This window comes from Xenopus laevis, chromosome 4S (genome assembly GCF_017654675.1).
Source record: "Xenopus laevis strain J_2021 chromosome 4S, Xenopus_laevis_v10.1, whole genome shotgun sequence".
Classification (NCBI taxonomy): domain Eukaryota; kingdom Metazoa; phylum Chordata; class Amphibia; order Anura; family Pipidae; genus Xenopus; species Xenopus laevis.
In genome coordinates, this window is record NC_054378.1 from 117,466,285 (window position 1) to 117,481,603 (window position 15,319).

Here is a 15,319-nt window from a genome sequence, read left to right on the forward strand (position 1 = left end):
CTCATGATAGGGGGATGTCCCACCACCCTGCCAGGAGCTGCTCCATTCACTGCATGTTCATCCCACAGCCACTCAGGCTGCCGACTGCTGTGCATATCAGCTGCAAACAAGGCTGACACTCTATGGGGCATGTCAAACTGAGGATCAGAAGATGCCTGTGTACCATGTATGTATATGTCTCTTTTAATCAGGCTTGGAGGCAGCTACGGAAATGGGCAATTATGTGCAAATATTATATAACTGGATTACTAACAATAAGATGCTAAAGAGTCGAGTAAGGGTTTGAGCTTGATGGGAGTATGTTGTTTTTCAGTCCTAGCTATTATGTTATAATTAGGATTGTTATTGTTATTGGAACTATCTACGGCATTGTTAATATTCTGATACAATTAGTTGCAGGTGGAACATGAGGAGCTGTGATTGGACAAGCCTGTGTGCATGTGTAAGAGCCCTGATATAAAACTTCACAGCAAGTAATATCCGAGCAATAGGCCAGCAAGCAACTAGGATGATAAACAGCAGTGGTGTCCAATTTATATGGTACAGAGGGCTGGAAACTTTCTACATGGTGGAGGGCTGATAATGGAAGCCAGTGTTAGCCACTCCCTGTTTTAGACCACACCCACTTTAAACCACACCCTTGTTACCGCAAGACCATGTCCACATTAATAGCACACCAAAAAACCAGATGGTTGGTGCTCACTGCAGGGATCAGAGCTGGAACTAGGGGTAGGCAGAGTAGATGGCTGTCTAGGACGCCATCATTGAGGGGCGCAGTTTTTTTTTCAAGCGTTTATTTAATCATTTGTTTCAGTAATCATGGTCACTCAGTCTGGGGGATCAGATTTATTTTTGGCTGCTGTTGGCACAGGTAAAGATTGGGGGCAATATGATGGCTGCAGGAGGGCTGTATAATGGATGGCTGCTGAGCTTGCTGGTACAGGTACAGGGGGCAGTAATATAAATGAAAGTGTTGTACATTATCTTGCTCTCTTTATTTAAAAACAATCATAGTAAGGAGGAAAATGGTAATGCAGGACAGGGGGCGCTGATTGAAGCTCTTGCCTAGGGTGCCAAACTACCTTGGCCCGGCACCATGCCACTCATATGTGAAAAAAGCTAAGTCATATTAAGACATACCCTTAAATCCATATGCCTCCTCCTCCCCTGTGTATAATACAGTACCCCAGCAAATGATTAAACCCCTAACAACAATTTTCAAATGTTAACAAACCCCCAGAACAAATACCAGGCTTATGTTCCATATTGATCATAGGACTGTCAGAGTATGGCAAACACAGGGTGCAAAGAGCAGGCAAAGTATGACACACACAGGGAGGGAAAACAGAACAGAGCAGGAGACAGGAAATTCAGGACCAGTCTAATATGTACTACATACAGTGATTCAGTGCTGGTGCCCCATTAGCATTTTGTATAAAGTGTGAACAGGTGAACAATGTGGGCAGTTTCAGTCTGGGTCTCAGGTGTGAACAGTACAGGCTTTAGGATATAAAAAATAGAGGTGTCACAAGTGTGAACAATACAGGGGGGATCACAGGTTAGAACAATACAGGGGATTAGTCTGAATTTGATTAAAAAATGCAGGGCCCAGTTAATCTCTGTAGTGATACCTTTTAAATGTTACAAATGGTAAACAGACACAGCAGGCAGACTTTGATATGGAGGGCCATATAAGGGGGGGTCGCAGGCCACCAGTTGGAAAGCCCTGATATACAGGGTACCATTGCTATGGGTGCTTTGGCAAAGCTACATTGAGAAGATTTAATACTTTAAGAAAGTCTCTCAAATTACTCTGAGGGGTACCATTTTGGCTCCCCTTCATGGCTGCTGCCTAATGATGGAGTTTTAGCTGATATGGTCAATGGGAAACAATGCAGCTGGAATTTCCTACTGGCACTTGCTAGACATATAGCCTATAGGCTGTGCCCTTATTATGTGCTGTGTGGCCCATTACATTAAGCTTTGCTGTAACATTGGATGTTGAACTGTCATTGGGCAAGGTTTATTGTAGTTCAGCAAGAGCTGGTGGGGAGCAAGTTTGGCACCCCTAATGGTAATAAATGCTAATACTGATAAACCTATAACCTTTAAATTAACTTTTAGTATAACGCACAGAGTGATAGTCTATGACAATTTGCAATTGGTTTTCATTTTTAATTAGTTATGGATTTTACTTTATTCAGTGTCGGACTAGGCCAGGAAAAAAAACAGTGAGCCCTGGCCCAGTACCTGCCAGAAGCGACTTCCGACTTCCCTCCCTGGGCCCCATCGCGGCTGAATAAAAAAGAAGGTAGGCGCGGTTTCAGGTCAGAGGACACTTTGCGTCTGGGATGGGGGGCCCTGGGTCCCCCAGTCTGACACTGGTTTTATTTCCCTTTTTTTTCAGCAGCTCTCTAGTATGCAATTTCAGCAATCAGGATTCTAGGGTCCTTATTACCCCAGCAACCATGCACTGATTTATTAATAATAATAATAATAATAATAAGAGACTGGAATATGAATAGGAGAGGGTATGAATATAAAATATAAAATGAGTAATAAAAAGTAGCAATAACAATACATTTATAGCCTTACAGAGCATTTGTTTTTTAGATGGGGTCAGTGACCCTCATTTGAAAGCTAGAAAGAGTAAGATTAAGAAGCCAAATAATTAAAAAAAAATTGTAAGAAAAAGAAAAAATGAAGGCCAATTGAAAAGTTGTTTAGAATTAGTTAATTTAAAGGTGAACCACCCCATTAACCTTTGGATTAACTAACTACGTTTCATGGTTAAAAAATAAAGCTGAAAGACATAGCAAGATTGTCCATAACAGCTGTACGATGCCTTAGGGTAGAACTCCACGAGCGATTTTGGCGTGATCCGACGCTGTGCAAAAACGTTTCTTTGAAGAACAAAAAAAAATATTTATTTGTTTAAAAAAAAACTACAGGCTGTAGTCAATAAGAGAAAGTAGTATGGCAGCTCCTGCAAATGTTAATGAATTCCCATGTCCAGATGCTGAAAGATCTGAGTGCAGCATTCCTTGTGCTTTATTGCTTATGATTTAATGAACATTTGCAAAACATGACTAACGCTTATTTACAATTGCTGGTAGATTTTCTTTATTATTAAGGAATAATAGTCAAGTAGTTGGTTGCTCTTTCATCCAAAGAGCAGGCTTTGCTTTCTGCTGTTCCTGCTTCCTGGAAAAGTGACGGAGAGAGAGAATACGTATGCTCCCTTCTTACTGAGTGTCATTTGGAGGTGTAGCCCTGGGCTTTGCTATGCTGTGGGCAGAGTGTAGAGCTCAGAGCAGGCAGAACACACACACAGGCAGAGGTCGAGAGAGACAGAGAAGCCATATGCTGCCCAGCAGGGGAAGAATTCCCATTCATTCATTATCTGCCCCAGGGAATCTGCATCTGGCTACATCTGTACAACCCTGAGCACCGGGCAGGGCTACACTGTATCTGATCCGGAGGAACTATAAGTCTGATGCAGAACAAGGTATAGCAGCTGGTGAGTGATTAGTCATCTATAATGTGATGTCTCACTGATGATGGATACAGGAGCTGAAGGGAGATTTGTGGGACATGTGATCACAGGGGCAGACAGTCGTCTCACCTCTCACTCATTATTATTAGCTGTCTGGGATCTCAAGTGATTACCTGCAGGTATAGTGCTATCCCCAGTACTGCCATGGCAATGCTAATAAGCTATTAATGTATTAGAACGATGAGTCTTGTTGCACTGAGAACCTGTAACAGTATTAGGATGCTAAGTGTTGTTAGACTGATCATCTCTTACAATATAAGTTAAGATAGGAATGTTGTTTTGGTTACACTAATAATCTGTAACGGTATTAGGATGATGAGTGTCGATAAAGTAATAATTTGTAAAGATATAAATCTAGAAATGAGTGTTGTTCTGGTTACACTAATAATCTGTAATAGTATTAGGATGCTGAGTGTTGCTGGAGCAATAATTTGTAAAGATATAAATCTAGATATGAGTGTTGTTTTGGTTACACTAATAATCTGTAATGTATTAGGATGATGAGTGTCGCTAAAGTAATAATTTGTAAAGATATTAGTCTAGATATGAGTGTTGTTTTGGTTACACTAATAATCTGTAATAGTATTAGGGATGCTGAGTGTCGTTAGAGTAATAATTTGTAAAGATATAAGTCTAGATATGAGTGTTGTTTTGGTTACACTAATAAACTGTAATAGTATTAGGATGATGAGTGTTGAAGAGTAATAATTTGTACAGATATAAGTCTAGATATGAGTGTTGTTTTGGTTACACTATTAATCTGTAATAGTATTAGGATGATGAGTGTCGCTAAAGTAATATTTTGTAAAGATATAAGTCTAGATATGAGTTGTTATGGTTGCACTGATATTTTGGAATTGTGTTAGAAGAGTGTTGTCACAGTAGTAATCTGTAACACATTAGAATGCTCATGTTAATTTGAAACAAAATTATTCAAGACATGACTGTTATTTTGGTTTAATGAAAAGAGGTTGTTCACCTTTAAATTAACTTTTAGTATGATGTAGAGAGTGATGTTCTGAGACAATTTGCATTTGGTTTTCATTTTTTATTATTTGTGGTTTTTGAGTTATTTCAATTTTTATTCAGCAGCTCTCCAGTTTGCAATTTCAGCAATCTGGTTGCTAGGGTACAAATTCCCCTAGCAACCAGGCATTGATCTGAATTAGAGACTGGAATATAAATAGGAGAGGCCTGAATAAAAAGATGAGTAAAATAAAGTAGCAATAACAATAAATGTGTAGCCTTACAGAGCATTTGTTTTTGAAGTGTTCCCTTACCCCCATTTGGAAAATGGAAACAAGAAGAGAAAGACAAATTTTTCAAAAACTATAAAAAAAAAAGACAAAAATGAAGGCCAATTGAAAAGCTGCTTAGAATTATACATTCTATAACATACTAAAAGGTAAAGGCGAACCACCCCTTTAATAATTTATAACAGTGTTAGAATGCAGAGTGTTGTTACTCTGATTATTTGTAACATTAACAGAATGCTGAGTTGTTGATTATGATAATCTGTTACAGTTTTAGGATGACGCGTGATAATCTGTAACAATATTAGCCTAGATGTGACAGTTGTGATGGCTACACTGATAATCTGGAACACTTTTATTTGTAACACTGATTATTTGTAATGGTATTATAATGCTGAGTGTTGTTAAACTGATAATCTGTAATGGTATATGAATGCTGAGTGTTGTCACAGTAATAATCTGTAGCCAAATTATTATTAATAATAATTAAACCAGTTTGCAGGTTGAAGAAGGTGCTGATTGTGTCGATGTTCTCAAAGGTTTTACATTTAAAGGGGGTTTTCAGCTTTGAATTTACTTTTAGTATGGTGTAGAGAGTGATATTCTGAGACAATTTGCAATTGGTCTTTGTTTTTTATTATTTGTGGTTTTCGAGTTGTTAATTCAGCCGCTGTCCAATATGGAATTTTAGAAGCTATCTAGTTGCTAGGGTCCAACTTACCCTAGCAACCAGGCATTGCTTTAAATGAGAAACTGAAATATGAACAGGAGAGGGAATAGAAAGATAAACAACAATAACAATTAAGTGGTAGCCTTGCGGAGCCAGCATCGGACCAGCACCAGGAACTGTGCGGTGTTTGGCTCCGGAAATAGGGTTTATTTAAAGCTCTCTTATCTGTACAGCGCTATGAGACGAGTATGGGCTCTGCTTAGCTGTTGCCAAGGACTTGTGTGTATGATAACATTATGTTACACAATGTGCTTGGTACAGGCGTCTGTTTATCTGCTAATGATGTTTCCTTCCTTTTATTTTATGTCTTTATTTTGCCATCTTCTACTAATTGTTACTCTTTGTCTGTGCTCCCAACTGGTATTGATTTGCCTGGACTGCTAGTGCTAAGGTCCCTAGAATAATCTGGCCAGAGTTTGAGGGGTCATGGGGCAAGGGCAGTCAGTAAACTTTATTCTCATAAATTCCTTTGTCCCAAGATGGCTATACATGCCCAGATTTGGTTGGGACATATGACCAATTTCAACGTGTCTGATCAGGAGTTGGATCCTTCCAGATGTGTCCAGTTTAAAGACTTGTCAGTTGGTGCATGGGCAGATAAGGAACATATTGGTGCACAACATGGTAACCAGGGGTGTAACTACAGAGGGAGCAGACCCTGCGGCTGCAGGGGGCCCCATGAGGCTCCAATTCATATACAATTCCAATAAATATTGGTAAAACAGATCAACCTCTAGATATTTTGGGGCCCAGTAATCTCTAGTTACACTTATGGTAACACAAGTTACACTGATATAGAATATAACTGGCCCAAGGCCCTGTGTCCCTGCTTTGCCTGGGAATCTGGCAGCATATGAATATTAGCAGCTAATACCTTGTGTGCACCTAGCGCTGCATTCTTCTCCTTTGTTTTGCAGAGTCGGTACTTTTGTATCCATTCATGTCTAAGCCTGATCAAAAAGGGGGATTGAAGTCTGACACCAGCCATGGGTAGATTCTGACCCAGGGCCTCTTAAAGGGGAACTATTATGGTTACACTATATATTGAGCTCAAGCTGTTGCCAAAACTTCTTCAAAAAAAGGAGGTATAGGGGCCCCATGAGGCTCGAATTCATATACAATCCAAAACATATTGGTAAAACAGGACAACCTCTGGATATGTTGGGGGCCCTAAAATGTATTTTTCTGTGGGGCCCAGTAATATCTAGTTACTCCACTGGTGAGCTCTGACACTTGTGGTACCATTGTTCGTATCTGAGCAATTCAACTGGTGTTGGTATTTGCTACGACCAAGTGAGAAAAGAACAGATGGAACAGAATGAATTACATTAATACTGGCTGTGAGAGTGTAAAGTTATAATGTTGCAATTGGGAAATCAGTCCTGTAATATTCTATAAACCTCATTTACTCCATATTGTATTGACATTCACACCACTCCTTTATTGCAATGCCAACCTCACAGAACTATAAAACTCTGCCTGTAGATCCTTGCCACTTTGCTCAAAAAGAACTGGGTGACCCAAGCAAATGGACAGGGTGGGACTAGGGTTGCCAGCTTTCTGGAAAAAAATACCGGCCTTCCTATATATTTATCTTTTTTCCCTATTAATAACATTGGGATCAACCATCATTTTTACCAGCCAGGTGGCAACCCTAGGTGGGACAGGCCTGTCGGGATAGCAAAGACTCTCTACCGGTGGGACCTACTGTATGAAAAATCCTACAAACTCTCTTTTTTAATAACAGATTCACAAAGGAACAGAACTTTTACAAAAAGAAATAAAAACCCCTGTGTGTTATTGTGTTAAAGCTGTACACTACATTTTGTGGGGTTTGTTTCAGGTGGCATGAGTCAGTTAGTTGCACCAGTAAAATAAATATGCTCTGTCATAAAATAGGAAGATTAAAGGTTTTTTTTCCAGTAAACAATGTACAGCCCCCTGGTTATTTAAGAGTTTAACTCCAAGATCAATGAGATTATAACTGGGGCCTATATCCAATGTGATCCATGCCCAATGGAATGTCCAACCTTTACCAAAGGTATGGGGCCAATCAGAGGCCTGATATCAGTTGGACAGGCCATTTGGTCCCCATACACAAGCCAATAATATTCCGACTTGGTCAGAGGTAGACGAGATGGTAGCTAATATCAATCTGCTCAGGGCTGGGACTAGGAGTAGTGGAATAGGCACATGCTTAGGATCAAGTACGGGGGGTGCATTTCTGAGTGAATTTTGATCCCAAGCAACTGGAAGGAGTAGGTGTAGGGGTGGGTGGGGGGTGTCAGTGCAAGTGTATAGATGGGCTGTGAGGGCACCCGGCAGAGTAATATGGCCTTTGGTGGCAACTGTACTTGGTTCAGCTCTGAACCAGTCCATGTCCACCTAAAGAAATATTGTTGCACAGAATTTCAGGATTTGTAAATTTGTCCTTGTCTTATTCCGCATAGAAACTCTTATTTTCCACCTTTCACATTCCCTTTGTCTGCTCCTTCCCACGCTCATCAGCTGTTATAAAAGCATTGCAACAGACTGGCTACATTTCCATATGTTCATTTTAAATATTGGCTGTACAACTGAACATGAAAACCATAAGTTTGGCTGCTGTTCCATTGACTGCAGGATCTGCCCATATGTTCTCCCTTCTTCTGACATTGGTGGGATAAGGGCCCAGGCATTGACTGCAACATTGATCCAGCTATTCTGGTTTATTTGGTAGCGCACATCTAACTTCTAATAGATGTGTTGTGGGGGGAGATGCGGTGGTGGGGGGCAACTGGCACAGTTGGACTGGGGGAAGCTGAGATTGTAGGACCTTCCTGGACTCTTCTAGCCCTCAGCTCATTATAAATACACATTCTTTATTGATAGCACATGTATATTTATGTGTGTGTGTGCTTTAGAAAGTAGACTTCTTCAGCATACTCACTCCAGTGTACACCCCTGCACTGCTGCATAAGACCCCACCTGACTACACCCTTGATAGTACCCACCTTAACCAGTGTCAGATTGGGACAGCGGGGCATCGGAAAAAAAACAAGGGGCCCCCACTGACCCAGGTCTGCCCCCAGCCAGGACCAGCAACTGCAATTTTTTAGGAGGAAATTGTGGTAGTACAAACTAAGGAGTGGTTAGCAGGAGGAGCATTGGGGGGACGGCCGTTGCATTGGGAGGAAGAGAGCAGGAGGGCGCATTGGAAGTAGGTGGAGCATTGGACGTAGGTGGTGCAGTGGAAGTAGGTGCTGCATTGAGAGTGGGTGAGTGGACATGCACAGGGGAGATTACCATGGGGGTAGGAGAAGTGAGCTCTTGAGTTCAGGAGCCGGGAGACCCCTGACCCCCAGTCTGGCCCTAACTTTATTTCTGATAACCCTTTTAAGACACACCTGGGCAGAAGTGCAGAAGCACTAATGAGCGAAAGAGCACATCCCTTTTTGTTACGCAGAGACAACCTTAGGAGCTCTGCAGATTTATACAAATGGTGCAAGGTGCAGAGCGTAGCATTACACAGGGCCCTGTAGGGGCCTTCATCTGACACAGCTCTCTAAATTGCACATATGAATTCACACACAAGTTAAGGGACCAGTAGAGGGAAAGGGAAGGGTGCCTCCTGCCCCTTAAAAATGAAGCTGCGCAGAATGAAGACAGGACTGTGTTCATAGAGTGGCTACAGGTTTCTGTGCTCCAAAATGTAGTGCAAAAATAAGCAATAATTCATTTGGGCTGGGAGGAAGGCTTCAAAGTGTAAAAAAATGTCAGATTGTGCCCATTCTTTTGCATTTTGCACCCTGTCTTTCCCTTCATAAATGATCCCTTATGAAAAGATATATTTTAGCACCAGAATATGTGTTTAAACTGAGCTCCTGACAGCAGGGAGGGTCGTACGGGGTGATAAAGTCACTGTGCTTCGCCCTTGCCTATAAATTGTGTGTTCATCTCTCTTCCCAATCTATTGTTGACAATGGGTACTTTGTGTTCCATGTTTTCATAATCAAAGTCGCCTTTGTTGCAGGCAGATGTGATTCCCAAGTGCTTTTTATCTTTGCCACTTAACATAAACTCATCTGTGCTGTTAATTGCCAAGTGTAAATGGCTGAGACAATGCAGGGTGTCGGAAGCTGATTCATACGCCTTTAGACTGGGTGGGGGTGCCAAGGACTCCCAGACTTTCCTCCTGCTCACATAACATATTGCGGCGCAAGCCCAAGCCTTCTGCATTGATCAAATGGACACACTGTGGTTATATCATTATCTTTAATTATATTAGAATAATGCTAATTACCACCTTCTGTGTCTCTTGAATTTGTTATGTAATGGCTTAATCCATAGAAATTGCTACTAATCTCTCAGTGAACTGCTCTACTAATTTGTTGAGGCAGCCCTAAAATAAAATATAATTTGGGAACTTTACTTTCACCCTTTTTAAATTATGCCTTTAAATATCCTTTAAAAGCTAATGGAGTGTTGAGTCATTGTACCCCCGAGTGAACTTGTACACATACCTATAATATGGTACATGTATGGTGACCCATAGTACAGGTATAGGACCTGTTATCCAAAATGCTCGGGACCTGGGTTCTTCTGGATAACGTTTTTTTCCGTAATTTGGATCTTTCTACCTAAAATCTACTGTAAAACCATGCAAATTTTAAATAAATCCAATTGGCTGGTTTTGCTTCCAATAAGGATAAATTATATCTTAGTTGGGGTCAAGTACAAGCTACTTTTTTATTACAGAGAAAAAGGAAATTAAGGTAATTCAGAGCTTTCTGGATAACGGTCTTACATACTTGTACATAGATATCAGTTGATTCAGGAATCGGGCAGCTTTGTTGTGAATTTCATCTGCTGCTACAACCAGTGCAAGGTCATGGCTAGAAGAAGAGGTTTACAAAAGAAAGGTGGCCATAGCACGTTTGTCCCTCCTACTGAGCATGTAGGAGGAGCTGCATGTGAACCCTCCTACTCTCTCTTTTAAATGATTTTTATTGTTTTTCCAAGTTAAACAAGCAGACACTTTGAAAAAAGATGAAGGCTGAACAGTGAAGCTCATTCGGTTCCAAAACAGTAGGTGGAGCCACCTTGATTGTTGTCAAGAGATGAATACACATGAGTTACACTAATCATACAACCAAACTACTAAACTACCTAACCTTAAAGTAACAAATAAAGAATACCAAGACATTTTCATTGAACCTTTATGGATTATCTTATTATTGTAGCCAGTCCAAAGTATGTGATTTGGAGCTAATGTCAATTTGATCCCAGAATATCGACCAAATTTCAGTAAATCATCTTTTAAGGTGCGGTTCCTCTTACTCTCTCAGTAGACTGTACTCAAGTAGCTCATGTATGGCCACAAGACTGAAATAGATTTAGTCATTTCCTTCAGTTGTATGGATGGCGCAATGGAAAATATTTCTCTCTTGTAACCATGTGGTTCAATTCCAACCTTGGGACCAGGGGTATAACTACAGGACCCCCCAGCAAAAAATTTTTTGTCATGCCCCCAGTTTCCTTTTCATGGCCTGATTCATTCTCATTTCTGTCAAAAAGGTAAATATACCAAAATGAGTCCCAAACTGAGCAGTCCCAAGTTCATCGATCTGCAAGGCCTTCTTCTGCCTTCAATCAAAAATCCAACTTCAAAGAAGATCGCTTTATCCCTCGGACAAGAGATATGGGAAGTGGAATATAGTGTAGTATTTCTTTAATTAAATGCACACCTAGTGCCTTATGAATAAATACATAGATCAGTGTACAATATAGAGAAAACCTTCACCATTAGTGTATAGTGTTCTTAAAGGATAAGTAAACCTTTAAAATAAGTGAATGTAAAATTGATGAGGGTGCTATTCTAAGCACTTTTGTCATTTACATTTATTATTTATTTTCTTTTAATTCCAAGATATAAAGGGATACATGTCCTGATTAATTTTGTTCCAACAGCGCCACCTGCTGGTCATTTTCTGTCCAGTCTGTCCACCAAATAGTCAAATAAATTGTCAGAAGAAAGAATGTTGTTCTGTTTAGGAAAGATGTGAGAAAGATTTCTATTTTTTTCCTAAACATCAGAGCAGCCTCTTTCTTTCTCCTGGCAACTTCTTTGACTACTTGGTGGTCAGACTGGTCGGAAACTGACCAGTAGGTGGCGCTGTTGTAACAAAATTAATTTATATTAACAGTACATGTATCCCTTAATTTTTATAATAAATAATAAATGTAAATGATAAAAGTGCTTAGAATAGCACCCTCATCCATTTTACATTAAATTATTTTAAAGGTTTACTTATCCTTTAATACCATCGAATCATTAGAACAAACACAGAGAGGAGAGCTGAAAGGGTTAATACCCACACTTTGAATCCCGCTCGCTGTATTAGTCTATTATATTCACAAACGTAAAGAAAAATTGCTTGCGTTTCTCAGAAATCTTAGGGTTATTATGATCGCCAGCTCCCAACAAGAATTTTTTAATGGACAATAAAGAGTATCATGTGCAAAAACGTAATATGTTACACTTTAATAAACGATAAAATTGCACTCACAAAAGTTTCTCTGTACATTCGCATTAAAAAACAATTTTTAAGATCATCGGGGGTAAAGACTGTATTTTAGGAATCCACTCTCTAGCTGTAATCATACGTGGCGATTCGTTTTCCGAAGTTGCCTGAAGTTTCCAACTTCGGGCGACTTCGGAAAAGAAATCGTCGCGTGTGCTTTAGCGTAGGCGATCTTTCATACTAGCCAGCGCAAGAGAGAGGGAAGGCGTTCAATGAGAAAATGCCCAGTGTGCCCCTACCCTAAAGGTCAGAGATGTGGAGATGAAAGCAAAGGCTGATTATCTCAGATTATATAGAAACTTTCCTCAAGGGGAAGTGACCTTCATTTACTGGAAACGGTTTTCAGGGCAGTTACTATTGCAGTCTCCACTTTTTCATTCAATAAAGAGATTTTTTTCTTTTCAACTCCCACTACCCCCTATTTTTCTGCTCCTGTTGCTGCTCATAGTAACAGCCGTGCAAGAGGGGGCCAAGAATACAGTCCTGCATGTGTGTCCCCCCCTTTGACCCCTACCTATCTCCTAACCTGTGAGTCATTCAGACAGGCAAACTGGGGAGCAGGGAGTTAGGACAGGGTTGTCATGCACAGATTTACTATAGATGCAAGTGCTTTGTAAATCAATCATCGCTTCGGATTAATGTGGTCTTTCAAATGAGTACAAAACTGTGGAGTTTTCCCCTCTGGATTACTCTGGTGAACTAATGATGTCAGTGGAATAACTAGATATTAATAGGCCCTACAGCAAAATGTTTAGAGGTTGACTTGTTTTACCAATATTTATTGAAACTATATATGAATTAGGGCCTTGTGGGGCCGCTATACCTCCTGGGCCTCCCTGCAGCCACAGGGTCTGCTTCCTCTGTAGTTACACCCCTGAATGATGTCCCTTTTTTGAACTGAAAATAGTGACATATGGGCAAGGAAAGCACAATGAAACCAATGACCACCACATTATCAGGGTATGACACAATTATTATCAAAGCACAACTATACTGAGTAGACAGGTGAATTGGTTAATGTATTCCGATTTGAAAGTGACTTGATGGGTTGGTATTTGGGTTGGGTGCTTGTGTGAATATGATGCCATACTGCTTTCCCAAAGCTTTACCCCTTGTACAACTGCTGGCTGGGTTAAAGCAACAGGATCGTAGTCATATCTGCCGGATGTGTCACTGGCAATTAGCTGGGCCATGGCATCAGGTCAGAACTCTAATCCCTTGTGATTCCAAGATTGTCTGACAGGCCCATTTAATGTCACAGGGACAGTGAAGCAAATCTTTCCTGGATTCTGCTCGTTTGTAACCTAACCACAAATGTGCATCTGTTCAGGCTGGCATTGGGACTGGATTGGGGTGCCACATGGGACTATTTGTGGTTGGCTTTAATAGGTGATTAATAGGTGATTAAAATCTGTAATCTGTAGCACTTCAGCAGTTTTCATTGCAATACTTGGCAGAAGAATAGGGAGAAGGCAAGAGGCATAAGAAGCTGTGCCATATATTGCAGGGGGCACAAAATGCTATGTAATACATTGCAGGGGGCACAAGAAGCTGCATGATTTGTTGCAGGGGGCACAAGAAGCTGTGTTATGTTGCATCCCACCTTATGACAAGCCCCCCATCTGCAGCGCTGGGCTATAGTCAGAGGGGTCTACAGCGGATCACTGCCAAATCTGTCTGATTTCTGCCCCAGGTGCTGGCGAGTATCATTTCATCCATAATACAAATCAGTGTTATATTCATTCACCTCCCAGTGCAATTACTGCCATGTGCTTGTTCTTGCTCCTTTATCTTTGCATGAATAATCCCAGAGAAAGAGGGGAAGGACTGGGGTCATTACATCACTTTTCCCTTGCCGAAATGGGAACAATGTGCAATTGGCTCTGGGAAAGCAATCACAGGGAAACAGACGGGATCCCATCCCAGTAAACTCTGCTGCGCTGGGCTCTATTAGCTGAGTCTGAGCATCCTCTGCAGTCGCATGCTTTTAGCTCAGAGGAAGATGCTGTGTCGCAGGAATTGCAGAGACGCTGCCAAGGTGAGCTTACTATCAAAAGACCGCTGCAGGCCCTGGGGCAGGAGAGACATGTGCCCGACACAAATAGAAAGACTCTTATGCTGCTCATATGTGAGATTGCACGTTCCTCTCACTTTAACTAGCTCACTCTCCCTAGTGGTGGCAATATTTGCATGTAGCTGTATGTGCACATTGCAGTCTCCACTTGAAAGATGCAGGTTAATAAGAGTTGGAGGAATACAGACTGGATATTTATTATTGTAACTGTTTTGCATTATGCGTGTGTAGCAGCTCCAATGGTTTATCCCAGAGCTTCTCTAGGACTAAAGTGGTTAATAGGCAGAAAAGCTAGAGGCTGAGGGGATCACAGTCAATAATGTGCCATGCACAGTCAGGGTTCCTAAACTGCAAAGAGAGGACAAATTACCCAGGTAAATGCAGTGCTGCAGGATGCAGGGAGTTGGGCAAGGAGACATCAAAGTATATGATAATTAGGGGCTGGTTGGTCAGAGAGCATGGGATAGTGATACCACCTTAATCCTACACCCCTGCTTCTTCCAGTGCTGTAGCCACTGATTCAGGGAGTCCAGCATGGGCAACCAATGGCACATTAGATTAAGTGAACTACAATGGACAGCCTTATGTTATACACCACATATTGCAAAAGAAGCATTTGCAGCACTTGCACCAAGAATGGTAGAGGGTGCTGGGAAGTATAACTCAAGAGTATTCATTACTGTTCAGTATGTTGCAACCTTGAAAGGTGAGTGTAATACATGCCTACGGCCAGACAGTTTTCCCATGGTGACCTTGCCTAGAGGTATTTAGGTTGCTTGTATATGTGCTTTATGGGCACACGTTGTCCTTTACTTGTCCTACAAAGAACTGGTCTATTGAATGTAGGGAATGATGCAGCTACTGTTTAAGGATGCTATTGCAGCTTAGGTGCTCTTATATTAACTACTGTTATATTAACTAGATCAGGCTTCCAGTTGATTCTTGCTTGGGGACTGGGGGGTCCAGGTGACTTTAATCACTGGAGAGAATGAAAGTGGCCAAGAGATTTTGGATAGTCCCTCATTTCAGCAGCTTTGCATCTGGTTGGCAATGAGCAGTGATCATGCTGTACAATTCTCTGGCTGGGATGCAGCGCCGAATTCTCCATCTGTATCCAGTTAAGCAAAGGAATTTTGTTTTTCC

At 41.1% G+C, this 15,319-nt stretch overlaps 1 protein-coding gene across 4 annotated transcripts in view; it reads left to right on the forward strand.

The window, feature by feature from the left end:
• Positions 1–3,289: 3,289 nt before the first annotated feature.
• LOC108715895 (proline-rich transmembrane protein 3) overlaps positions 3,290–15,319 on the forward strand; it is a 51,930-nt gene continuing 39,900 nt past the window's right edge. Inside the window, exon 1 of one of the 4 annotated variants that reach the window (XM_018261431.2) lies at positions 3,290–3,520. The gene's annotated coding sequence lies outside the window, so the exon portion shown is untranslated. Of the gene's footprint in view, positions 3,521–3,554; positions 3,676–14,025; positions 14,141–15,319 lie in introns of those variants that run through there. The other 3 variants (XM_041561752.1, XM_018261432.2, XM_041561753.1) reach the window with 3 other exon arrangements.